Source organism: Macaca thibetana, chromosome 8 (assembly GCF_024542745.1).
Source record: "Macaca thibetana thibetana isolate TM-01 chromosome 8, ASM2454274v1, whole genome shotgun sequence".
Taxonomy (NCBI): Eukaryota; Metazoa; Chordata; class Mammalia; order Primates; family Cercopithecidae; genus Macaca; species Macaca thibetana.
The window spans coordinates 49,497,383-49,524,339 of NC_065585.1; the positions used below are offsets into that span (position 1 = coordinate 49,497,383).

At 38.0% G+C, this 26,957-nt stretch overlaps 1 protein-coding gene and 1 non-coding gene across 2 annotated transcripts in view; one reads left to right on the plus strand and one right to left on the minus strand.

The window, feature by feature from the left end:
- The window catches only part of CFAP418 (cilia and flagella associated protein 418), a 1,191,950-nt gene that overhangs the window by 793,396 nt on the left and 371,597 nt on the right, over positions 1 to 26,957 (plus strand). The window lies entirely within an intron of this gene.
- On the minus strand, positions 19,669 to 19,774 carry LOC126961869 (U6 spliceosomal RNA). Its single transcript, XR_007728455.1, has one exon. It is a non-coding gene; the product is annotated as a U6 spliceosomal RNA (small nuclear RNA).

Sequence of the window (26,957 nt, forward strand, 5' to 3'; positions counted from 1 at the left end):
TTGTGACTGAGTTCATACTTGGTTAACAAGTCTTAAGGAAATGTGGAGTTCCTATTGGTACGGTGTGAGTTGCTAGGGCATTCTTTTTTATTATTTAAATTACTCTGATATGCTTCATTTATAATGTTATGAGTCATAAACTTGAATGAAGGGTTTTTTTTTTTCCATGGGCGGGGAGAAGCTGTGGAGCAGGTGGGTTTGGGTCCTACCAGTTGCTAGGAAGCATGGGAAGGCCTCATTGGTGACCCACTTTGCTTGCGAAGGCCGGGCAGTGAGCTGACAGGCGGCTTATGGGCCACCTGAAACAGCTTTGTGAGCCACTCATGGCTCATGAGTGAACAGGTGGGGAACCACTGGAGTGAGGGAGGAAGCTATAAAAATGCATGACTACAGAAGAGAGTTGGAACTGCAAAAAGAAGAAATCAGCTATAGTTTCACAGAAAAAAATGCAAGCATCAAGAAATAGATTCCGTGGATTCATAAGGGACTCTTCAAAGATATAAAGCAAAAAGAACTCATTCTTTTGCATTAAATAAAAAAGGAAAGGAAACCAACTGAGAAAATAATGGAATGGGGCTTTTAGCAAATGGCTGAAGATCATTCCATATAAATGAATGCTATTCAGATTACGAGAAATTCAAACCCCCAGAAAATAAACAAGGATAAAAAGGAGAAAGACAAAAAATGGATAGGAAAATAAACAAAGGTTCTTGTAAGAGAAAGTGCTTCATGTTGCTAATTTTCCCAAGAGAACACAATCATTAGTGCAGCAGAAAGAGACTAAGAAGTGACGTAAATCAAATGTACTAAATTGTCATTTAAATTCCTTTACCATTTTAAAGAAATATATAATCAACTTAAATATAAATACTCTATAGGCACAAATAGTGTGAATTTTATTTAATATTAAATAGTAACTTTTATAAATTAAACCTAACCCATCAACTGTCTTAGTAGTCTATTATTCTCTCCATTGTAGAAACATTCGACCTACAACAGTGAAACACCTTCTTTAAGGCCCAGGTAAGGCAATTATAGACAGACACTTTTCCCTTGGTTTCTCATTTTTAAAAAGGCATTGTATATGTATACAATGTGATGTATGTGATATTGACACAGTGAAGATCCATAGAGTAACAAAACAGAATAGAGAGCCTTAAAATATACTCACCCAAATATTGACCCTTGATCAATGATAAATGCCATATTATGGATCAAGACAGATTTTTAAAGATGATGGTGGAAAAACTGGACATCTAAATTAATTAACATGTGAAATCAGCTGCCTACTTCACACCAAAAATAACTACAAATTAAATGTTCAAATGTGAACTGAAAAACTATAAAGCTTTTAGAAAATGATAAAGGAGAATATCATCTATCATCATGATCATGAGATATATGGCAGAGACAGTGCTTTGGGTTCACCAAACCCAATATCCTTTTTATTGTGGACACTCTGAGCATATTTCCAAACCTCACTTATATTTCCCCGGGATCACATAACTGGCATCTGGCCATTGGAATTTAGGTGGAAGTGACTGATATACAGCACTGATATATAGGCCTGACTCCTGTAAAACTTTCCACATGACCCTCCTCCTCTCACATTATGTCTCTCCTCAGATGCTGGCCAAATGTGGAGGATCTGGTGAAGGATTCCAAGGTTCCAGGAGGTAATGGCACTACTGACTGGAAGAGTCTGGGTTTCTGAATGACTGCATGGAATAGAGCCCTCCTCACTCCCAACACTCTATAATATACAAATCTCACACAAATCAATAGAAAAAAAAGCAGGTACCCAAGGGGAAAATGGACAAACAGCTAACCAAAAGAAGGCATCCAAATGGCATATAAACATGTAGAAAGACATGAAACCTATTTAGTTATCAGTAATACACACATTAAAAGGATAAAAATATATAAAAGTTTAGTAATATCAAACATTGGCAAAAATGCTGAGCCATGGGAATTCACTGCTGGTAGAAGTGTTCATTGATACAACCACTTTGTAAAAGAGTTTGCCATTACCTAGTAAAAATAAAGGTATAAATACCCAATGATCCAACAAAATTAAACCTATATATCCAAGAGGGACTCATGCACATATACACCAGGATATACATCTAGAAGCAACCCATATTGTATTCCATTAATAATAAAACAGATAAATTTTAGAAATAATCTACAAATGCATTCAATAACTGGTAAGTCTTTAATATTGAATAAAAACAAGCCATAAAAAATACACACAGCATTTTTCTGGTGCATGTAAATTTCAAGAATAGGCAAAACTAAACTACATCATTTAAGTATACATAAATAATAAAGAAAGCAAGGAAATCTTTTTATTTTTAAGTCAGGATAATGGTTACTTCAAGAAGTGACTAGTGGTTACACAGATGTTTGTTCTATAATGAGTTGTTAAACGGTATCTGTAAATTTCATGCACTTTTTAGTATATGTAATATTTGCAACAAAAATGAGGGGGGAAAAAAGAGAGTAGAGTTGAGTGATAATCTATAAGGCAACCAAGCTAACATTATGAAAACTTAGGGGAGGTAAAAGCAAAACAGAAATCACCACAATGTAAAGAGAACAAACTCAATACCATAGAAAAAGAAGAACCATTATTGAAAAAGAGAAAAAAAATATATAGTGTCGTTTATGTCATTCAGAAACAGAGATGATTTTTTAAAAATCAACAATAAATAAATTTTGGTTTGGTCACAAATGACAACAATTTCTCTTTGGTTCAACTTCAAAATTCTAACTTTTACAAATCTCTTTTAGAGGCAAAATACACACAACATAAATTAAGTCAAAGGACAAACAACTCCTGTGAAGAGGAAATATTTAAGCTGAGATCTGAGGGATAAGTAGAAATTCACCCAGCGGAGAGTGTTCCAGGCTGAGGGAACAGCAAATGAGAAGGTGCAGAGGTGCAAAAGGCCCTGACCCTTGCCAAAAACTGAAAGGAGACCAGCCTGGCAGAAATGCAATGCCGACCTTCATCTGGAGAAGGCTGCCTGAAGAGGAATGGTGGAAGAAAACCAATTCTGTTGATTGTGAAGATTTTCTCCCATTCTGTGGATTGTCTGTTTACTCAGCTGACTGTTCCCTTTGCTGTATGGAAGCTCTTTAGTTTAATTAAGTCCTACCTATTTACCTTTGTTTTTGATGATTTTCAAAAGAAAATATACAAATGGACAAAAAACATGAAAAAATGCTTAACATCACTAATGATCATGGAAATGCAAACCAAAACCACAATGCCATACCATCTTACTCCCTCAAGAATAATTGAAAACTCAAAAATAATAGATGGCGTGGATGTGATGAAAAGGGAACACTTCCACACTGTTGGTGGGAATGTAAACTAGTACAATCACTATGGAAAACAGTGTAAAGATTCCTTAAAGAACTAAAAGTAGAACTACCATTTGATCCAGCAATCCCACTATTGGGTATCTACCCAGAGGAAAAGAAGTCATTATATGAAAAAGATAGTTGCACATGCATGTTTATAGCAGCACAATTCACAAATGCAAAAATATAGAACTAGTCTAAATGCCCATCAATCAACGAGTGGAAAAAGAAACTGTGAGATATACACACACACACACACACACACATCACATATATATCACACACACATATATATACACACATATATATATATGATGGAATACTACTCCGCCAAAAATAGGAATGAATTAATGCCATTCACAGCAACCTGGATGGGATTAGAGACTATTACTCTAAGTGAGGTAACTCAGGAATGGAAAACCAAACATCATATGTCCTCACTCATAAGTGGGAGCTAAGTCATGAGAATGCAAAGGCATAGGAATGATACAATGGACTTTGGGGACTTGGGGGGAAAAGGGCAGGAAGGGGGTGAGGGATAAAAGGCTACAAATTGGGTTTAGTGTATACTGCTCGGGTGATGGGTCCACCAAAATCTCACAAATCACCACTAAAGAACTTACTCATGTAACCAAACACCACCTGTTCCTCAAAAATTTCTATGGAAATAAAAATTTTAAAAATTTTTAATAAAAATAAATACATAAAAGATTACTATTAAAGATTAAAAAAAAAAGAAATTCCAGAAACTTCCGTTTTGCTAAAATGTTACTGGTTGGGTCTCGATGTTATCACCTCTGATAACTGCCACCTCCTCCCCACGGAGAGTTTTAAGGTGAATAGGAAATTTGCATTCATAGAGAAAAAAGTACAATGCTGGACACTAAATTAATTCTACCAAGATGTTTAATCTCTGATTTCTGTGTTGCTGTAAACTTCATACATAGTCAACTAGCACTGAAAAGAAGGAAGAAATTGAAACGAGACAAAGGACATAACAAATTCTTTCCCTTGACTCTGAGTTTAATGCTGAACAACTATAAAAGCTATTGGTAGGACTTGGGTGTTCCCAAACATGCAGGTCCTACGACTACTGGGAGAGTAAGTGGGTTCCACCAGAACTTAAGTTATCCCTTTCCGACTGCAATGTCTATAGTATTTCCAATAATGTATTCAGGATTCAAGGCAATGCTTTTCCAAATGGGAGCAGACAGATTTTTGAGGTGTGATCTACTTATTCCCCTTACTGAAGAAAAAAATAAGCCCGACTCTTTATATTTACCTAAATTAATAAATTGTATTCTTATTGACAACGAGAAAAATAGCTTTGAAGTAAATACACACACTGTGCTTTAAAAGTCCACTCTGTCTCCCTGCTTTATTTTCTACACAATACATACATTATTTCAGATATACATTCAAAAGGACAGCTATATACTGGTACTTTTAAAGAAATTATGCATTTTCTGGTGCCAGAACACTCAGATGGTCCATTTACCACTTCAGGGAACTTGCCAGTGTTTTTTAAGCAGTGAAACTTTCATTTTCTCACTTTTTTTAAAATTCCTATTCTCTTTCATGATATTCACTAATACTATGAAATTATTCAGACATTTTAGAAGCCATTAAAAGTAGAGAAAATTTCTGTTCTCTATAGAATGTAGATCTTAGATTTGTTTTTAAACCAAACAGGTATGTCGAAAAAGGAGGCACAGGGATTTACACTTCTACAGTAACACGGCCTTCAGTTCAAAGCAGGCACACCAATGTCTAATCACTTTGACCAGTCACTTTCACGTAGGAGGCAGTCAAGGTCTGTTGGTTAACTGATTCATTAGTTAGTTAATGTAATAAGTTCAGCTTGCCTCCTTTCTTTGAGCCCCAAAAGTTCAATGGAAATGAGAAAAATATAAAGAATCCAGAGACTCTTAGATAGTAGGAACACAATTATCCCATAAAAAATGTAAAATGTCATCTTTTGTAAAAATTCTTTGCAAAGTAGTCGAAGATGCTTTTTCAGAACCCCAGATACTCTCTCAAGTTCATTTTATAAAATGTTTAACAAGGCTTCATCAAGAACTTACATAAAATATAAAATCTGGGAAATACCATTCTGGACATAGGCCCTGGCAAAGATTTCATGATGAAGCAAGCAATTGCAACAAAAACAAAAATTGACAAATGGGACCTAATTGAACTAAAGCACTTCTGCACAGCAGAAGAAACTATCAACACAGTAAACAGACAACCTGCAGAATGGGAGAAAATATTTACAAACTATGTATCCAAAAGAGGCATAGTATCCAGAATCTATGAAGAATTTCAACAAACCAACAAACAAAAAGCTAGCAATCCCATTAAAAAATGGTCAATAATCGTGAACAGACACTTCTCAAAAGAAGACATACACACAGCCAATGAGCATGTGGAAAAAAGGTCCACATAACTAATCATTAAAGAAATGCAAATCAAGACCACAATGAGATACTGTCTCACACCAATCAGAATGGCCATTGTTAAAAAGTCAAAAAGCAACAGGTGCTGGCAAGGTTGAGGAGAAAAGGGAACACTTATTCACAGCTGGTGGGAATGTAAATTAGTTCAGCCAATGTTGAAGGAAGTTTGAAGATTTTTCAAAGAACTGAAAACAGAACTACCATTCAACCCAACAATCTCATTACTGGGTATATACCTAAAGAAATAGAAATCATTCCAACATAAACATATCTGCACGCATATGTTCACTGCTGCACTATTCACAATAGCAAAGATGTGGAATCAACCTAAATGTCCATCAGTGGTAGACTGGATAAAGAAAATGTGGCATATATACACCATGGAATACCACACAGCCATTAAAAAAAATGAGATCATGTTCTTTGCAATAGCATGGATGGAACTGAAGGCCGTTATCCTAAGTGAATTAACACATGAACAGAAAACCAAATACCACATGTTCTCACTTATGGGAGTTAAACATTGAATACACATGGATATGAAGAGAACAATAGACACTTGAGAGTGGAAGGTGGGAGGAGGATGAGAATTGAAAAACTACCTATCGAGTACTATGCTTATTACCTGGGTGATGAAATAATCTGTACATCAAGTCCCCAAAACACACAATTTACCCATGTAACTAACAAATCTGCACATGTACCCCCAACCCAAAATAAAAGTTAGAAAGAAATAATAAAAATGAAATATATATGTGTGATTGATTCATGTCTACTTATGAATGTATCAACACCCAGATTTCTAGAAATACGTATATAACACAACAGTTCCAAAAGATTATAGGAAAACAGGAAGATATTTATGCTTCAGAAAACAAGATTTAATAAACATCTATTTAGCAACTATTGTTTTTCAGTCATAGTCTGGCTAGTAAGGACACTACACTGAGTAAATCAGACATAATACCTGCCTTCATAGAGCAAGAAGCAGATAATGAAAAGTATGAAGAGAGTAACAGGGATGAGAAGGGCTAAAAATGCGCCAGGGACAAGATAGGAAAGGCAGAACAACTTTTCTTGTTTTCAATAACATTGTGTTTCATAAAAATGACAGCAAGAATTATAATCATAAATTAGAAATTCATTATAAAAGTAGTTGAGATCTCATAAGTGGTTGGTGCTTTAAAAAGTGGTAAAATGGAAGCTAAGATTTACCTTACTGCATAATCCTTGAATCCCTCATGGTCATTGTTGCTGAAAAGGAAAACAAGAAAAGAACAGTAATGAGATGAAGGAATGGATGGCTAATTGCTTGAACTGATTGATTGGTTGATCTTGTCAAGGTGGAGTGAACTACACAGATGGTATGAAAAACCTTTTGAGTATCTAGTTACCAACTAAAAATAATTACCTCATCCTGGGTCAGCATTTGATTGGGTTCCAACTGGATGGCAATTTAACTATTCTAAGTCTCATCATACAACATCCTGCCAACAAATACTTAGAGATCATCTCTAGATGCTATTCATACTTATACCAAGGCTTTAGTGCAAACATATTTCCCTTTTTTCTTCTGTGGTCCTTTTACATATGTTGCTCCTTTACTAACATTTTGCTTTATCTAGGCATATCAACTTGTGAATAAATATATGTATATATTTTGTTTCCACAGTTTTAGGAAACAGGTGGTTTTTTGTTACATTGATAATGTTCTTTAGTGGTGACGTCTGAGATTTTGGTGCACCCATCACCCAAGCAGTGTACGCCATACCCAATGTGTAGTCTTTTATCCCTCACCCAACCCCCATCCTTCCCCCTAAATTCCCAGAGTCCATTATCTCATTCGTATGCCTTTGCATCCTCATAACTTAGCTGACACTTATAAGTAAGAAATACAATATTTGGGTTTCGATTCCTGGTTACTTCACTTCAAAAAATAGTCTCCGGGGCCAGTCACGGTGGCTCACACCTGTAATCCCAGCACTTTGGGAGGCCAAGGCAGGTGGATCACCTGAGGTCAGGAATTCGAGGCCAGCCTAGCCAACATGGTGAAACTCTGCCTCTACTAAAAATACAAAAATTAGCCAGGGGTGGTGGCATGCATCTGTAATCCCAGCTACTCGGGAGGTTGAGGCAGGAGAATCACTTCAACCCGGGAGGCGAGGCTGCAGTGAGCCAAGATTGTGTCATTGCACTACAGCCTGGGCAACAGAGCAAGACTCTGTCAAAAAAAAAAAAGAAGAAGAAGAAGAAAAAAAGAAAGAGAGAAAGGGAGGGAAGGAAGGAAGGAAGGAAGGAAGGAAGGAAGGAAGGAAGGAAGGAAGGAAGGAAGGAAGGAAGGAAGGAAGGAAGGAAGGAAGGAAGGGTATCCAACTCCATCAAAGTTGCTGCAAATGCCATTATTTCATTTCTTTTTTATGGCAATATTTTTCTTTTTTCTTATACTTTAAGTTCTAGGGTACATGTGCACAACATGCAGGTTTGTTACATATATATGCATGTGCCATGTTGGTGTGCTGCACCCATTAACTCGACATTTACATTAGGTATATCTCCTAATACTATCCCTCCCCCCTCCCCCCACCCCACGACAGGCCCCGTGTGTGATGTTCCCCTTCCTGTGTCCAAGTGTTCTCATTGTTCAATTCCCACCTATGAGTGAGAACATACGGTGCTTGGTTTTCTGTTCTTGCGATAGTTTGCTGAGAACAATGGTTTCCAGCTTCATCCATGTCCCTACAAAGGACACAAACTCATCCTTGTTTATGGCTGCATAGTAGTCCATGGTGTATATGTGCCACATTTTCTTAATCCAGTCTGTCACTGATGGACATTTGGGTTGATTCCAAGTCTTTGCTATTGTGAATAGTGCCACAATAAACATACGTGTGCATGTGTCTTTAGAGCAGCATGACTTATAATCCTTGGGGTATATACCCTGTAATGGGATGGCTGGGTCATATGGTATTTCTAGTTCTAGATCCTTGAGGAACCACCACACTGTCTTCCACAATGGTTGAACTAGTTTACAGTCCCACCAACAGTGGAAAAGTGTTCCTATTTCTCCACATCTTCTCCAGCACCTGTTGTTTCTTGACTTTTTAATGACTGTATGGCAATATTTTTGGACAGAAACACTGTTACTTGGATTGTCAGGTGACTAAAGAACATTCTGTCAACAACAAAAATTAATTCATGATTAACATCAACCATAATAACATATTGTAACAAATTTCTCACAAACTGATAGCAAAAAAATACATTTATTGTATTCAACAAATTCTATTCTTTGTGAAATCTGGGCAATTCAGTAGTCATTCAAAACTCAAAGTAGGAGAAAACTCAGATAGTTCATCTAATTAAGTTTAAAAAAGCATGTTCTCTAATTCTCTGCTAGAATGTCCCCGTTTCTCTTCCTTTGGCCAATACAGCCAGATTAGGCAAGGGTGGGTTTGGTCTACCATCAGTCCTGAATACATAAAGGGGAGACAAAGCATGAAATATTTACAACTGGGAAATATTTGCATTAGTGCAAATTGAGGGGCTTAGTACAGCCATAGACTTAGGATAAGAAGTCCTCTCTTACCATCTCACACCAGTTAGAATTAAAAAGTCAGGAAACAACAGGTGCTGGAGAGGATGTAGAGAAATAGGAACACTTTTACACTGTTGGTGGGATTGTAAACTAGTTCAACCATTATGGAAAACAGTATGGCGATTCCTCAAGGATCTAGAACTAGAAGTACCATATGACCCAGCCATCCCATTACTGGGTATATACCCCAAGGATTATAAATCATGCTGCTCTAAAGACACATGCACACGTATGTTTATTGCGGCACTATTCACAATAGCAAAGACTTGGAATCAACCCAAATGTCCATCAGTGACAGACTGGATTAAGAAAATGTGGCACATATACACCATGGAATACTATGAAGCCATAAAAAAGGATGAGTTTGTGTCCTTTGTAGGGACATGGATGCAGCTGCAAACCATCATTCTCAGCAAACTATCGCAAGAACAGAAAACCAAGCACCGTATGTTCTCACTCATAGGTGGGAACTGAACAATGAGATCTCTTGGACTCGGGAAGGGGAACATCACACACCAGGGCCTATCATGGGGAGGGGGGAGGAGGGAGGGATTGCATTGGGAGTTATACCTGATGCAAATGACGAAGTGATGGGTGCTGACGAGTTGATGGGTGCAGCATGCCAACATGGCACAAGTATACATATGTAACAAACCTGCACGTTATGCACATGTACCCTAGAACTTAAAGTATAATAAAAAAAAAAAAAATTTGAACTGGGGAAAAAAAAAAAAAAGAACTCTCAAATTTTCTCAAAACTATTCTTTCTTACCTATGACAAAGTCCACCACTTAATCATGATGCATAGCAATGTGAAGAGGTAAAGCCTAGCTATGCTGTCTAAAATAATAGCTACTAACCACATGTGGCTATAAAAGTTTAAATTAAAATTAAATTAAATTTGGAATTGTTACCCAGATACACTATCCACATTTCAAGTATTCAGTAGCCACATGTCATTAGTGACCACAGTCTCAGGCAGCACAGAAGCTCATTTCCAACATCTCAGAACATTCTACAGACAGAATTGCAGAGCCTTCCTAGAAAGTTCTTCTCTTTACTTGGAAGAGAGAAAGTGAGTCCTGAACAAATCCTGTTGGATGTAAAAAATATATTTGTTTCTGTGTAATTGTTGCCAGCCCTCAGGATACATCCCCACCCTGGAAACTACTGTGTTACTGTCAGTTATTCCCTTTTCTTTGTCTTTCATTTCAAATTTATCTGCTTGGACTGCCCAGTCCCACTTCTTTGAGTTTTACATCTCAAAAACTTTACCACTATCCTTGGGCCAGGCTCAGACCTGCCTCCCAGATTTACCTACACTTTCTATCAGATCAGCCTGGTTCGTGTTATATTTTCTCATCACAACAATACATTTTTACATTTTGAAAGGTTCTTCCTATGGAACTCAGTACACACCCATCCAGAGAAAAAGGTAGAAAGCAGACTTTTCTTTAGAGAAATAGAAGTAAGCCATTTCAGATCAAGTATTTTTCAGAGTTCTCTCCTCTTCATCAACTGTATCTACCCCAAATATCAAGTGAATGCTTAGCCATAATATCTCAACCTAATGAGAAATAAATTGATGATTACATGAAAGTCAAACTTTTCCCTTAAGTTTCTTCACCTTGATATAAAGAAATAGAACTAAATTTCAGATTGTGTTCTTCTGGGCAAAGGTTTCTCTTATTCAAATATACCTTTTGAAGCCAGTCGAAAGGAGTTGCTGATAAACATTTCAACACCACGCTTTATTACAACAAGTTATTTCTGTTGTTTACTATGTGGTTCGACCTTGATGAAAAGCAGATCTTCACCAGTGCATTTTTGTGCGAATTCCTTACCTTTCTGTTTACAAAAGAAAGTGAGGACCTTTCAGGGCTATTTGTCACCATGCCCTAGTAGCCAACAATGCACATTGTCAACTGCTTAAGGTTTCACTTCCTAATTAACTTTCCTAGAAGCATAAGAACGGTCTGAAAACACAAAGCTCTCCCATTAACCTTCCCTCATGCCACTCTACTCAGTCCTGGATGGATGATGAGTGTGTTGAACAATAAAGTCCTCCAGTGGGGTAGGAGTCATCCTGCACACAAAGAGAGTAATCTGAGAAAGCTTTCTGCAGAATAAATTAGTTATCTACTTCAGTTAGAACCTTTTTAAAGGATTACGACATTAAGACAGTCCTGCCCCAAACCCATGCATGAATGTTGAAGTTATTCTCAAACATATTTACTTCCTTCGTTCCCAAAATGAGATTCATTTTCACTTAATCACTAACAATATTTCCCAGCCCTTAGCTGAGAGATTCCAGATCACACATGCATACAAAATTCCAACGTATTTAGTAATGGGGAACTTTAAATAGAGTCATTATTAAAATAAGTGGAATTTTATTTTAAATCCTTGATTAGGCATTTGTAATAAAATGCACTCCACTAAAGAATAACTACTTGAATGTCCTACAATTATTGTGCTGCTGTTCCTTTTAATTGAAGGAAATTATTTTGGCAAAATTTTTAGGTTATGTTTTTTAAAAATGTAATACTGCAATCATTTTACTTTGACATAGACGCAGGGATTGTTTTGCCCATTTTATAGGAAAAGGAAATAAGGAACAGAAAAGTAAAGTCACAAACCTCACATTGCACAATCTGTTAGCAAGGAAATCAAGAGCACACTGACTCAAAATAAGGTACATGTGTTTTAAAGGAAATCTCTTATCCTAGCCATGTTAGCATACTCTACCTATCTTAGAGAAGAAACTCAGATAGTTTCCTAGGCAGTATGTTGTTATTCATCTCAGAATATTCCTAAATCTTTGCAATACTTTTTATGTTTTTATGAAAGGGAGTCTTGCCTTATCGCCCAGGCTGGAGTACAGTAGCACCATCTGGGCTCACTGCAACCTCCGCCTCCTGGGTTCAAGTGATTCTCCTGTCTCAGCCTCCCAAGTAGCTGGGATTACAGGGCCCACCACCACACCCGGCTAATTTTTGTATTTTAGTAGAGACGGGGTTTCACTACGTAGGTCAAGCTGGTCTCGAACTCCTGACCCCAGATGATCCACCCACCTCGGCCTCCCAAAGAGCTGGATTATAGGCGTGAGCTACCATGCCTGGCCAATCTTTGCAATACTTTTATAGCAACTAGAAATAGTGAAAGAAGAATAACCATGATATATCTGGCATTCCTTAACGCAGGATTCTGACTTCTTTCTTATAAGACCACTCATTTTTAAAACTCTGCCTTTTCTCTAGACCACATTCAGTCAACATTATTAAGCAGATAATGTATCTCAGGATACATTTCCAAAGCCATGATATCCCCAGCTCAACTGGGCTGGCTACACAAACCACCATTGATTACATACACATTTGCTTTCTACTACTAAAATTCACTTTGCATAGAAGGTAAAAAAAATCCAGGTAACTTCACTAGTTCTTCCAAATAATCTCTTATATCTACCAAAGAGAAAAGTGGTGAGGGGACCCTGAGTTTGGTAGATGAAAGCAGCTGGAAAACTGAAGACAATGCATACAAATTCCAGTAGGGAGTGATTGCCACTGGGTCTTATTGCCACGTGGTCATAAGGAAAAGCCCAACTGAAGTCCAGAAGAGCTAATCTCCCTCCTATGACTCAAATGTAAAAAAGAAATGCCTTAGTAAAGCTCCTGGGGACCAGTGGCTGGGATCAGCCCACAAAGCCTTTTCTGAGACAGCTCTTCTTTGGCAATTACTTATCCACTGAGTAGGAAATTTAAGGGCAAAGGTAAAATGAGTTAAGAAAACCCAGAAAGAACATTCTGATCTTGAAAGCAAATGAACATGGTCCTCTTCATTAAAGGACATTTAGAAAGGCTGGCTGTGTCTAAGTGCTGCCTGGTTGCTGCTCAAACATAGCAAACATTTGTACAGTGAAAGAGTCAATGACACTAATAATGTGTAATTCTTGTACAAGCAATCTGGGCACTTGCCAGGTCAGCTTAAGTTGACTATGACCAGGTTAAAAAGAAAAAAGGACTTTCAAGGACCATCAAGAACAAACTAGCCTGCTGCATATAAGAATCTGAACAATGATTTATATAAACATTATCATGCAGAATAGTGGCACTGATTTCTTACTTGAGCCCTTGCCTAACTAAATATATAAGAAAACAGGAATTCCCACCTGAATCACATGTTATTCCAACCTATACACAAGATGTAAAGAGATAACCATGTGTAAAATTGTTGTGCGGAGCCTTGAACTAACCAAGAAGCAAAGGGAAAGGAGGATGAAATAATTTAGAATCATGTGGCTGATTAAATAATTGCCAAAATAAAATTTGCTTTCCAACATTAAACTCTTCTTCCCAATGGAAGTGCAGTTTGGACCGTAAGTTTCACCCTCAGATGTTCTTCTCTGCAGATCTGAAGCAGGTGAAATAAGTAATTAAACGAGAGAGAGGTCCCATGTGCTAAATCTGTGTGCAGCAAGGGGAGGAAGGCAGCCAAAAAAGAGATGCCTCTTTTCAGTGACAGTGACGTATGCTCGGTGTTAAGAGACCAGGGACGGACCAGGTTGGCTAATGGGAGGAGGAATCAGAATGCAGATGAGTTAGGCATGGTGGGCAGGTCACTGGACCCTCAATTGACCTGCCAATGAGAAGGCCTTGAGAACATTCAGAGGAAGGCAGGAATCCCAAGTGCAAACATAAGGTTAAGTTTGAAGCCAATGGGGCGATCTGATCTTGTACAACATGAAGGCATCAGGCACCAACTTTCCCTGAATGATTTGCTGCTGTGTCCGTGAGCTTCTGTGAACCCAATTTAGAACCCATAGCTCTTGTTAAGAGAAACAAACTAATAACCAATTATCAGTTTACCCGTAGAAACAATGTTGTCCACTACCAAGTGGGATCCAGAAAAGAGGTAGAATCAAATAGTGACTTCTGAGGTCAAGTAAAAATGTCATGTGCTAGTATAAACTGTTACTATACCTAACATCTTTTCCCTCCAGGAGCAACATAGATATATATCAGCTCACATAAATCAATAACCACATCCTCACATTTTACATAAAAATCATGACGGAGAAAGAAAAAGTCAAGGGTATTAGGATATGGGGTTTTGGAATTTTCAAGATATGAATATTTGCCCTTCACTATAATTTATAACTGCTTTTTATAAAAAGCACTCTGTGATGAAATGTAAATGGTGATTCTGAAATGTTGAAGAGAAACAACTGCAGGTTTTATGCAGGTGAACAATAACACAGAATTGTGTTGCTAGAGAGAGAAAGGAGGGGAGAACAAAAAGTAGACAGAACATGATAATGGCGTCAAAGGTCCAAAGAAGACGGACAAAATATAAGCATGTTATTAGTCACTGCTACTTCAGGCATTCTGCTAAAATCGCTTTGGAACTATTATATTTTAAAAATCACAAACTGTAATATCCCCACTGAAAAGTTTACCCATTTTAGTATTTCTTCTTGTAACATTGATCACCCTTTATTATATTTGCATGCTTAATGTCTCTCTTTATAGCTAGGTGCTGTGCTCTCTGAGGTCAAGTTCCTTGTTGACTTTGCTCACGATTATATTTCTGAATTCTGGCACTTTGACACTGTAAGTGCTAAATAAATAGTTTAGGGATGGGGAGAGAGGAAGGTCGGGGAAGGAAAAAAGTGAGAGAGGGAAGGAAAGAAAGAAGGAGGAGATGAAGAAATTACATGTAATTTTAAGTAACAATCAAGGTACTTAATGTCTAAATAGTATAACTCGATCTGAATAGAGTTATTTGTAAATGATTTGAGCGAGCTTCAACAATTTACATCCCCAGGGTTATGGACACATACATAAGAATTTAGATAGTAGGATGTAAAATACATTGTAAAACTTTTGAAAAGTAAGAATTCACAGGGGATGCCAACTTCCCATGAGTATGATTTATTTATTTATGTACTTTTGACTTCTAGGTTCAGAGGGTACATGTACAGGTTTGTTACATGGATGAACTTCATGTCACTAAGGTTTGGTGTACAAATAATCACCACAAAGGTGGTGAGCATAGCACCTGATAGTTTTTAAACCCACAACTCCCTCTCACCCTCCCACCTCAAGTGCCTATTGTTTCCATCTTTGTGTCCATGTGTATTAAATTTAGCTCCCACCAGCAAGTGAAAATATTCAGTATTTGGTTTTCTGTTCCTGCATTAACTTGCTTAGGAAAATGGCTTCCGCTTGCACCCATGTTGCTGCAGAGGACATGATCTCATTCTTTTTAATGGCTGTGTAGTATTCCATGTTGTATATGTACCACATGTTCTTCATCCAGTCCACTGTTCAAAGGCATCTAGGTTAATTCCATGTCTTTGCTGTTGTGAATATGTGCTATGTATTCACTGTGCTACGATGAACATATGCATGCATGTATCTTCATGGTAGAATGATTTATATTCTTTTTGGTATACACCCAGTAATGGGATTGCTGGGTCTAATGGTAGTTCTGTTTTCAGTTCTTTGAAAAATCTCCAAACTGCCTTCAACAGTGGCTGAACTAATTTACATTCCTACCAGCAGTGTAGAAGTGTTTCCTTTTCTCCACAGCCTTACTAGTATCTGTTATTTTTTGACTTTGTAAAAATAGCCATTCTGACTGGTGTAAGATGATATCTCATTGTGGTTTTGATTTGCATTTCTTTAGTGATTAGTGATGTGGGGGATTTTTTCACATGCTTATTGGTTGTGTGTATATATTCTTTTGAGAAGTGTGTCTATTCACGTCCTTTGCCCATTTTTAAATGTGGTGGGTTTTTTGCTTCTCGAATCATTTAAGTTCCTTATAGACTCTGTATATTAGATGTTTGTTGGATGCACCGTTTGTGAATATTTTCTCCCATTCTGCAGGTTGTCTGTTTACTGGGTTGATAGTTTCTTTTGCTGTGCAGAAGCTCTTTAGTTTATGTCCTATTTGTCAATTTTTGGTTTTGTTGCAATTGCTTTTGGGGACTTAGCCATAAATTCTATGCCAAGGCCAATGTCCAGAATAGTATTTCCTAGGTTTTCTTCTAGGGCTTTTTATAGTTTTAGGTTTTATGTTGAAGTCTTTAATCTATCTTGAATTGATTTTTGTATGTGGTAAAAGAAATGGGTCCAGTTTCAGTCTTAAACATATGGCTAGCCAGTTATCCCAGCACCATTTATTGAATAGAGAGTCCCCTTTCCCGTTGCTGATTTTTGTCAACTTTGTCAAAGATCAAATGGCTGTAGGTGTGCAGCTTTATTTCTGTGTTCTCTGTTATGTTCCACTGGTCTACGTGCCTGTTTTTGTACCACTATCATGCTGTTTTGGTTACCGTAGCCTTGTAGTATAGTTTGAAATCAGGTAGTGTGATACCCCCCTGCTTTGTTGTTGTTGTTTTGCTTAGGATTGCTTTGGCTATTTGGACTCTTTTTTGATTCCATATGAATTTTAGAATAGTTTTTTCTAATTCTGTGAAAAATGTCCTTGGCAGTGTGACAGAAATAGCATTGAATCTGTAAATTGCTTTGGGCAGTATAGCCATTTTAATAATATTGACTCTTCCTATCCATGAGCATGGAATGTTCTTCCATTTGTTTGTGTAATTTCTGATTCATTTCAGCTGTGTTTTATAAATTTTGTTGTAGATATCTTTCACTTCCTTGGTTAGCTGTATTCCCAGGTATTTTATTCTTTTTGTGGCTATTGTAAATGGGATTGTGTTCTTGATTTGGCTATCAGCTTGTACTTTATTGGTGTATACAAATGCTACTGATTTTTGTACACTGATTTTGTATCCTGAAACTTTTCTAAAGTTGTTTATCAGTTCTAGAAGATTTTTTTGGCAGAGTCTATGGGGTTTTCCAGGTATAGAATCATATTGTCTGTGAAGATAGTTTGACTTACTCTCTTCCTATTTGGATGCATTTTATTTCTTTTTCTTGCCCACTTGCTCTAGCTAGGACTTCCAGTACTATGTTGAACAGCAGTGGTAAAAGTGGGCATCCTTGTTTCCTTTCTCAAAGAGAATACTTCCAGCTTTTGCCTATTCAGTATGATGTTGGTTGTGGGTTTGTCATAGATGGTTCTTATTATTTTGAGGTATGTTTCTTTGATTCCTAGTTTGTTGAGAGTTTTTAACATGAAGGGACATTGAGTTTTATCAAAAGGCTTTTCTGCATCTATTGAGATGATCATGTGGTTTTTAATTCTGTTTATGTGGTGCATCACATTTATTGATTTGTGTATGTTGAACCCAACTTGCATCCCATAAATAAAGCCTACTCGATCATCGTGGTAACTTTTTGATGTGCTACTGGACATGGTTAGCTAGTATTTCACTGAGGATTTTTGCATTCATGTTCATCACGGATACTGAAGCTTTCTTTGTGTTGTGTCTCTGCAAGGCTATAGTATCAGAATGATGTTGGCTTCATAGAATGAGTTAGGGAGGAGACCCCTCTCCTCTTTTTTTGGAATAATTTCCATAGAATTGGTACTAGATCTTTTTATGTCTGGTAGAATTTAGCTGTGAATCTGTTTCATCTCGAGGTTTTTTTATTTTTTTATTGGTAGAGCTTTTTTATTACTACTTCAATGTCAGAACACATTATTGGTCTGTTCAGTATTTCAATTTCTTCCTGGTTCAATATTGGGAGGCTCTATGGTCCCAGGAAATTATCCACTTCTGCTTTGTTTTCTAGTCTGTATGCACAGAGATATTCACAATAGTCCCTGAAGGTTTTTATATTTCTGTGGAGTCAGGTGGTAATGTTACCTTTGTCATTTCTGATTGTGCTTAGTTGGATCTTCTCTTTTTATTAACCTACCTATCGGTCTATAAATCATGTTTATTCTTTTAAAAAACAAATTTTGGTTTTGTTGATCTTTTGTGTGGATTTTTACATCTGAATTTTGTTCAGTTCAGCTCTGATTTGGGTTCTTTTTTTCTCCTGGCTTTGAGGTCGGTTTGCTCTTGTTTTTCTAGTTTCTCTAGGTGCAATGTTAGGTTGCTAATTTGAGATCTAATTTCTTGATGTAGGCATTTAGCACTGTAGATTTTCCTCTTAATACTGCTTTACCTGTGCCCCAGAGATTCTGGTATGTTCTACCCAGTAGCAGAATATACATTCTTCTCATCTGCACATAGCACATACTGTAAAACTGACCACATGCTCTGCCATAAAGTATCAATGAATTTTAAAAAATCAAAATCATACCAACCACATTGTTTCATTAGTTTCAAAGAGTTTATTTTTTATCTCTGTCTTAATTTTATTCTTTACCCAAAAGACATTTAGAAGTAGGTTGTTTAATTTCCATGTAATTGTATGGTTTTGAGATATCTTCTTGGTATTGAATTCTATCTTTATTGAGCTGTGGTCTGAGAGTGTAGTTGGTATAGCTTTGGTCTTTTTGAATTTGTTGGTACTTTATGGCTTAGCATGTGGCCAATCTTAGAGTATGTGCTGTATGCAGACGAGAAGAATGTATATTCTGTTGTTGGCTGGAGTGTCTTGTAAATGTCTATTAGGTCTATTTGGACAACTGTGAGTTTTAAGTTCAGAATATCTCTGTTAGTTTTCTGCCTCAATGATCTGTCTAATGCTATCAGTGAGGTGTTGAAATCTCCCACTATTATTGTGTGTTTACCTAAGTCTCTTCATAGGTCTCTAAAACTTATTTTATGAATCTGGATGCTCCAATATTGGATGCATATGTATATTTAGGATAGTCATGTCTTCTTGTTGAATTGCACCCTTTATTACTTTGTAATGTCATTTTGTCTTTTTTGATCATTGTCTGCTTTGTCTGATATAAGAATAGCAACCTCTGCTCTTTTTTTGTTTCCTGTTTGCCTACAGGTCTTTCTCCATGCATTTACTTTGATCTTGTGTGTGTCACTGCATGTGAGGTGGATCTCTTGAACACAGCAGACAATGGGGTCTTGCTTCTTTATCCAACTTGCCACTGGTATCAGGTATTGATCTTTTGTTTCCATGTTCAGCATTCACTTAAAGACATTCTGTAAGGCAAGTCTAATGGTAACTAACTCATTTAGCTTTGTCTTCTCTGAGAATAATTTTATTTATCCTTCTCTTATGGAGCTTAATTTGATGGGATATGAAATTCTTGGTTGGAATTTCTTTTCTTTAAGGATGCTGAAAATAGGCCTTCAACCTCTTCTGGCTTGTAAGGTTTCTGTCAAAGAAACTATTCACCTGACAGGCTTCTCTTTGTAAAAATAAGGAATGCTTCATGAATTTCTGTGTTATCCTTGTGCAGGAGCCACGCTATCTTCTTTGTATCATTCCAATTTTAGCATGTGTGCTGCAAAAGCAGGCACATGAATAAGACTTAAATTCTGAGTATACTAGGATGAATGAATCAACAGAATAACTTAAATGATGTGAGATTCAATTAGGGTAAGGACTATTTGGGTATTCATTCTCTTCTTGTATGTTTTTATGCTTCTGGAGAGTTCTTGTAAAAGAGTAAATTGACATTAATAGTACAGCAGCTGTTGGTAAACAATAACTAAAGCATCAAGTCTAGGGAGGTATCGTGTTAGGGTAAAATCACTGATTCAGAGACGTGGGGGTTTAACCCTAATAAATCCCATAATCTAACTAGGTTATAGTTTTTCCAACTGTTAAATGAAAATAGTAAATCAAATTATTTCTGAAGACATTTTGAATTATAAATATCTTTGTCTTTATACCTAAGTTTCATACTTTAGTAAGACTGCCAGAAAAGCAACAACAATAAATAGTATGTCCTCTTAATACACAGATATTTTTATAGTACTAATTCTTTGTGGCTGTTAGACAAAACTGTAAAGTTCAGGATTTAAAAAATAAAGTTGTTAAACAAAGGCTTAAGCATATTTTTAGCTCTCAGTTTTATGTAAATGTTCTCGCCTGATTATTTTCTCAATATATGTAATCACGTTTTTCTGTTTGAAGAAACTACCCAACTGAGCCAGAAGGCTTAGACAACAGAATTAGATATTTGATGTGTGACTTAAGGAAGCAAAATCTTCATGCAATGTGTCCCCTTGGATGCAGATGGTCTTTTATTGTCACCATTGTAATATGAGATGCTTGGCAATGTGCTAATGTGGTTACATCTTATCTGTTTATCACCACAATCCCTAAGAATAGAAATTTTCGTTCTCACAAATGTCCATCAGTGACAGACTAGATTAAGAAAATGTGGCACATATACACCATGGAATACTATGCAGCCATAAAAAAGGATGAGTTTGTGTCCTTTGTAGGGACATGGATGCAGCTGCAAACCATCATTCTCAGCAAACTATCACAAGAACAGAAAACCAAACACCGCATGTTCTCACTCATAGGTGGGAACTGAACAACGAGATCACTTGGACTCAGGAAGGGGAACATCACACACCGGGGCCTATCACGGGGAGGGGGGAGAGGGGAGGGATTGCATTGGGAGTTATACCTGATGTAAATGACAAGTTGATGGGTGCTGACAAGTTGATGGGTGCAGCACGCCAACATGGCACAAGTATACATATGTAACAAACCTGCACGTTATGCACATGTACCCTAGAACTTAAAGTATAATAAAATAAATAAATAAATAAATAATAAAATAAAACATTTAAAAACAGAAATTTAAAGAGCTTCAGTAACTTGATCATGGTTACACAGCTAATAAATGGTAGAACTGGGCTTTGAACCCAGGTCCAAACTGCTTTTCAATCTGTGCTCCATGCTGCCTCCATGTTCTCTCTCATGCTTCAGCTTACTGAAGAGCAAAAAGCCAAAAAAAAAAAAAAAAAATTGGGTCCAAATTGTTACAGAAAGTCCTTGAATCACTGATGGGTATTGCTACCAATAGCTCTAAGTAATATATGTGTGGGTGGTAGACATCAAAGCTCACAAAGCAATCCCGGTCAATTGTCCCTTCAGATGAATGCCCATAACCACTGCTGGAAAATTACCAAGTTGCCACAGCAAAGGAAAATAGGGCTGTAATAAATGCTCTCTCTTTTGTGGAAGTGGCACATAGACTTTCACTCACAACTCATTGGTCAGAACTGGTCATATGCCTCCTAATGACCAAGGGCCAAGAAGTCAATCCCGTCAAGAAGAAGGGAAACCAAAACTATTTTGGAAATAACACAAATGGCTACCATAATAACTATAGCACCAAGCAATGTGAGCTGTATGTATGTAAGAAGTGTTAAAGAAGCATAAAGAAGGATACTGGAGGAGCAGAGAAGCTTCCATAAAGAAGTAACATTTTAAAATATGCTGTAAATATTCACTTTGTGAAGAAAAGCAAGGGCCAGGCACAGTGGCTCATGCCTGTAATCCCAGCACTTTGGGAGGCTAAGGCAGGCGGATCACCTGAGGTCAGGATTTCGAGACCAGCTTGGCCAACGATGGCCAACATGGTGAAACCCCATGTCTACTAAAAATACAAAAATTACAGGTGGTGGGCACCTGTAATCCCAGCTACTCAGGAGGCTGAGGCAGGAGAATCACTTGAACCCGGGAGGTGGAGGTTGCAGTGAGCTGAGATTGCACCAGTGCACTCCAGCCTGGGCAACACAGTAAGACTCTGTCAAAAAGGAAAGAAAAGAGGGAAGAAAAGGGGAAGGGGAAGGGAAGAAGGAAAAGGAAGGGGAGGGGAGGGGAAGGGGGAGAGGGGAGGGGAGGGGAGGGGAAGGGGGAGAGGGGGGAGGGGAGGGGAGGGGAGGGGAAGGGGGGAGAGGGGAGGGGAGGGGAGGGGGAGGGAGAGAGGGGAGGGGAGGGGAGGGGAAGGGGGGGAGGGGAGGGGAGGGGAGGGGGGGGGGAGGGGAGGGGAAGGGGAAGAGGGGGAGGGGAGGGGAGGGGAGGGGGGAGAGGGGAGGGGAGGGGAGGGGAAGGGGGAGAGGGGAGGGGAGGGGGAGAGGGGAGGGGGAGGGGGAGGGGGGGGAGGGGAGGGGGAGAGGGGATCGGAGGGGAGGGGAAGGAGAGGGAAATATAAGGTAAGAAAGGTGTATTCCAGGAGAGGAAAAAGAACTACCAAACAAAGGTTTCTATGTGATGGTAACTGCATATTCAGGAAAACAATGAAATAGCTGGTGAAGATATGGCAGAAATACTTAAATTTTATTATGCTTAGCTTAAGAATTCTCTGAGGAGATCCAGATTTCACTTGCCCCCATAGATATTCTAATGCTGCAGATCTGGGGCAGGTCATAGGTGTATCCATCTCCGCCCTCCATCTCATGCTGTGATTCCAATGCAGAGGTCCATGGACTACACTGTGAGATATACTAAAATAGGAAGTATGATGAGAAGTGGCTTATGAAGGTCTAGAAAGGAAGAATTGGAACCAGAACCTGAAAGTGTTAGTTTTTCTAGCTAGACAATTGTCCTTAATCTTTAGGGAAAGCAAACAGTGGGTACCTTTAATCAGAGGAGCTGTTTGGTGGCAGTACGAAGGATAGATTGGAATAAAAAGAGACTACAATGAGAACAATTGGCCTAGGAAGCTACTGCTGCATTGATGTAAGGTATAGCTGGTGAAAACCTGAACTACAAGTGTTACTTTGAGGCTTGCATGTGTATTATCGAAAAATAAATAACGGCAACAATTGTTTTGAATTTAGACTAATGAAAATTTTTTGAGAGAAGTGATTTTCTCACTGACATTGTTTAGAATTGCTGATACATGGGGATAATAAAAATCAGATTGACTTTTAGTCAGTTTCATCATTATTTTAAAATCTCTGCAGATACTGCATGCCCCTACTCTATGTAGCTTGGAGTGCCCTGCTCCCACTACCCCACCTTTGCTGTGTCTCTGGTGGGGAACCAGTTTGCAGTTCAAGGAGTTTTGACAAATACATACATCTATGAAACCACCATTACAATCAAAATATGAAAATTTCTATCATCTCCAATGGTGCTCTGTAACCCTTCCCAGCCAGTTCCCAACCTCCACCCTTGGCCTTAGTAAACACTGATTTACTTTCTATCACTCTAGATTTTACCTGTCTTATCTAGAGTTTTATATAAATTGAATTATTCAATATGTATTTTTCATGTCTGGCTTATTTTTCTCAGAAGACTGTTCCAGAGATTCATCCAGGTTGTTGCATAAATCAACAGTTCCTCTGTTTTATCGCTGAGTAATATTCCATTGTTTAGATGTAGTAGAATTATTTATCTGTTAACCTGTTAACAAACGCTTGAGTTGTTTTCCATTTGGGGCTACTATGAACAAAGCTAATTCAAACAAATCTTTGTGTAGACATGATTTTTTTTACTTTTTCTGGGCAAATACTTAGGGCTGCTAAAATTTCTATGTCATATGGCAAGTGTGTGCTAAACTTTAAAAAAACTTTCAAACTGTTTCCAAAGTGATATCATCCTATATTCCCACCAGCACTGTATGAGAGTTCCAGTCACTTCAGACCTGGTGTTATTAGACTTTTTAACTGTAGCCATTCCAGTGGGTGTAATGATATATCATTATTGACCCTTCCGTTGGCTGTAAGTTTTTTGTAAGATTAGTGATTTGTACTAGCTCATTCCAATTATTTTCTTAACACTCTCAGACCCCAAATGCAGCTAAAGGAAGAATTCAAACCATGATCATTTATATAAGGATAAATATAAGGATTATATTACATTATAAGGATTACTCTTCAATAGTAAATCGTAGACTCAGGGTTTTAATGGTGATGGAAAAACAAAGTTCTATACATCACTTTTTGGTGAGTTCTACATTTTACCTAGTACTCATTCAAAGAAAAAGTGGCTATTCCTGAAGTCCTGCAATACTTCCTTTTCCTACCTCATATAGAAATATCCACACAAAGCACTGGCTTTTCTTTATAAGGCTTGTTTCGTTTCCATATTCCAGGTTAAGTATTATTTTTTTATTTTGAACTAAGATTATGTAACAAACAAAAGACACTGCAGAGAAAAATCAAGTGACACATCACATAATTCTTTTAGGTTAGGAAGAGGTTTCCTATGGAAGATCAGGACCAAACTGCTCCAGGGTGAGAAAGAAAACAGAGCTGCAGTTATACAGCTGCAAATCAGCTAAGGACATTTTTTTTTTCTTGTAACTAACTTTACACTTCTGAATGATCATGATTGTTCATGTAACAAAGCTATTTTTTTTGAAGGATCACTTCCTCAGCTGAAGATGATTTTGTTCCGAAGGGAAAATGCACACGTATACAAAAACACATGCTCCAACACACACTCAGCTATTGTTGCTAAGGTTTAGGTATGAATTCGCACAATCCTGCATTTAAACATCTGGTCGGGGGTAAAAAGTTATTGATCATAAGCATAAACTAACTGTGATATTATTTAATAGTAAGCAGTATTCATGAGCAATAAAAATATTCATTTTATTTTACAGCAGGAATTCTGGTAATTCTTATAATTCTGGTGATTCTACCTGAATATATACCCTTTGTCCTACCTATAAGTGGCTATATATAAACTTAGAAATTTAAACCTAATAGAGTGGAGGTAAGATGCCATCCCATGCCAGTTAGAATGGTGATCATTAAAAAGTCAGGAGACAACAGATGCTGGAGAGAATGTGGAGAAACAGGAACACTTTTACATTGCTGGTGGGAAGGTAAATTAGTTCAAACATGGGAGACAGTGTGGTGATTCCTCAAGGATCTAGAATCAGAAATACCATTTGACCCAGCAATCCCATTACTAGATATATACCTAAAGGATTATAAACCATTCTACTATAAAGACACATGCACAAATATGTTTCTTGCAGCATTGTTCACAATAGCAAAGACTTGGAACCAATCCAAATGCCCATCAATGATAGACTGGATAAAGAAAATGTGGCACATATACACCATGGAATGCCATGAAGCCATAAAAAAGGATGAGTTCATGTACTTTGCAGGGACGTGGATGAAGCTGGAAACCATCATTCTCAGCAAACTAACACAGCAACAGAAAACCAAACACCGCATGTTCTCAGTCATAAGTGGGAGTTAAACAATGAGAACACATAGACACAGAGAGGGGAACATCACACACTGGGACCTGTCAGGGGGTTGGGGAACTACCGGAGGGATAGCATTAGGAGAAATACCTAATGTAGATGACAGGTTGATGAGTGAAGCAAACCATCATGGCACATGTATACCTATGTAATAAACCTGCACATTCTGCACATGTATCCCAGAACTTAAAGTATAATTTAAAAAAGATTATCTAGTCCAATAACCTCGTTTTCCAAATTGAAGAAATCGAGGCCCATATGCCCATGGAGCCTTGCTCACTGCTAGCACAGCAGTCTGAGATCAAACTGCAAGGCAGCAGCCTGGCTGGGGAAGGGGGGTCCGCCATTGCTGAGGCTTGAGTAAGTAAACAAAGCAGCCTGGAAGCTCGAACTGGGCAGAGCCCAACGCAGCTCAGCAAGGCCTACTGCCTCTATAAACTCCACCTCTGTGGGCAGGGCATAGCTGAATAAAAAGTAGCAGACAATTTCTGCAGACTTAAATGTCCCTGTCTGACAGCTCTGAAGAGAACAGTGGCTCTCCCAGCATGGTGTTTGTGCTCTGACAACGGACAGACTGCCTCTTCAAGTAGGTCCCTGACCCCCGTGTAGCCTAACTGGGAGACACCTCCCAGTAGGGGCCGACAGACACTTCATACAGGCAGGTGCCCCTCTGGGATGGAGCATCCAGAGGAAGGATCAGGCAACAATATTTGCTGTTCTGCAGCCTCTGCTGGTGATATCCAAACAAACAGAGTCTAGAGCAGACCTTCAGCAAACTCCAACAGACCTGCAGCTGAGGGATCTGACTGTTAGAAGGAAAACTAACAAACAGAAAGGAATTGCATCAACATCAACAAAAAGGAGATCTAAAACAAAACCCCATCTCTAGGTCACCAACATCAAAGACCAAAGGTAGATAAAACCACAAAGACAGGGAGAAACCAGAACAGAAAAGCTGAAAATTCTAAACCTCCCAAGGATCACAGCTCCTCACCAGCAACAGAACAAAGCTGGACAGAGAATGACTTTGACAAGTTGACAAAGTAGGCTTCAGAAGGTCGGTAATAACAAACTTCTCCAAGCTAAAGGAGCACGTTCTAACCCAGCACAAGGAAGCTAAAAACCTTGAAAAAAGGTTAGACGAATGGCTAACTAGAATAAACAGTGTGGAGAAGTCCTTAAATGACCTGATGGAGCTTAAATCCATAGCATGAGAACTTTGTGACACATGCACAAGCTTCAATAGCCAATTCAATCAGGTGGAAGAAAGAGTATCAGTGATTGAAGATCAAATTAATGAAATAAAGTAACAAGACAACTGAAGATCAAATTAATGAAACAAAGCGAGAAGAGAAGTTTAAAAAAAAAAAGTGTAAAAGGAAACGAACAAAGCCTTCAAGAAATATGGGAATATGTGAAAAGACCAAATCTACGTTTGACTGGTGTACCTGAAAGTGATAGAGAGAATGGAACCAAGTTGGAAAACACTCTTCAGGATATTATGC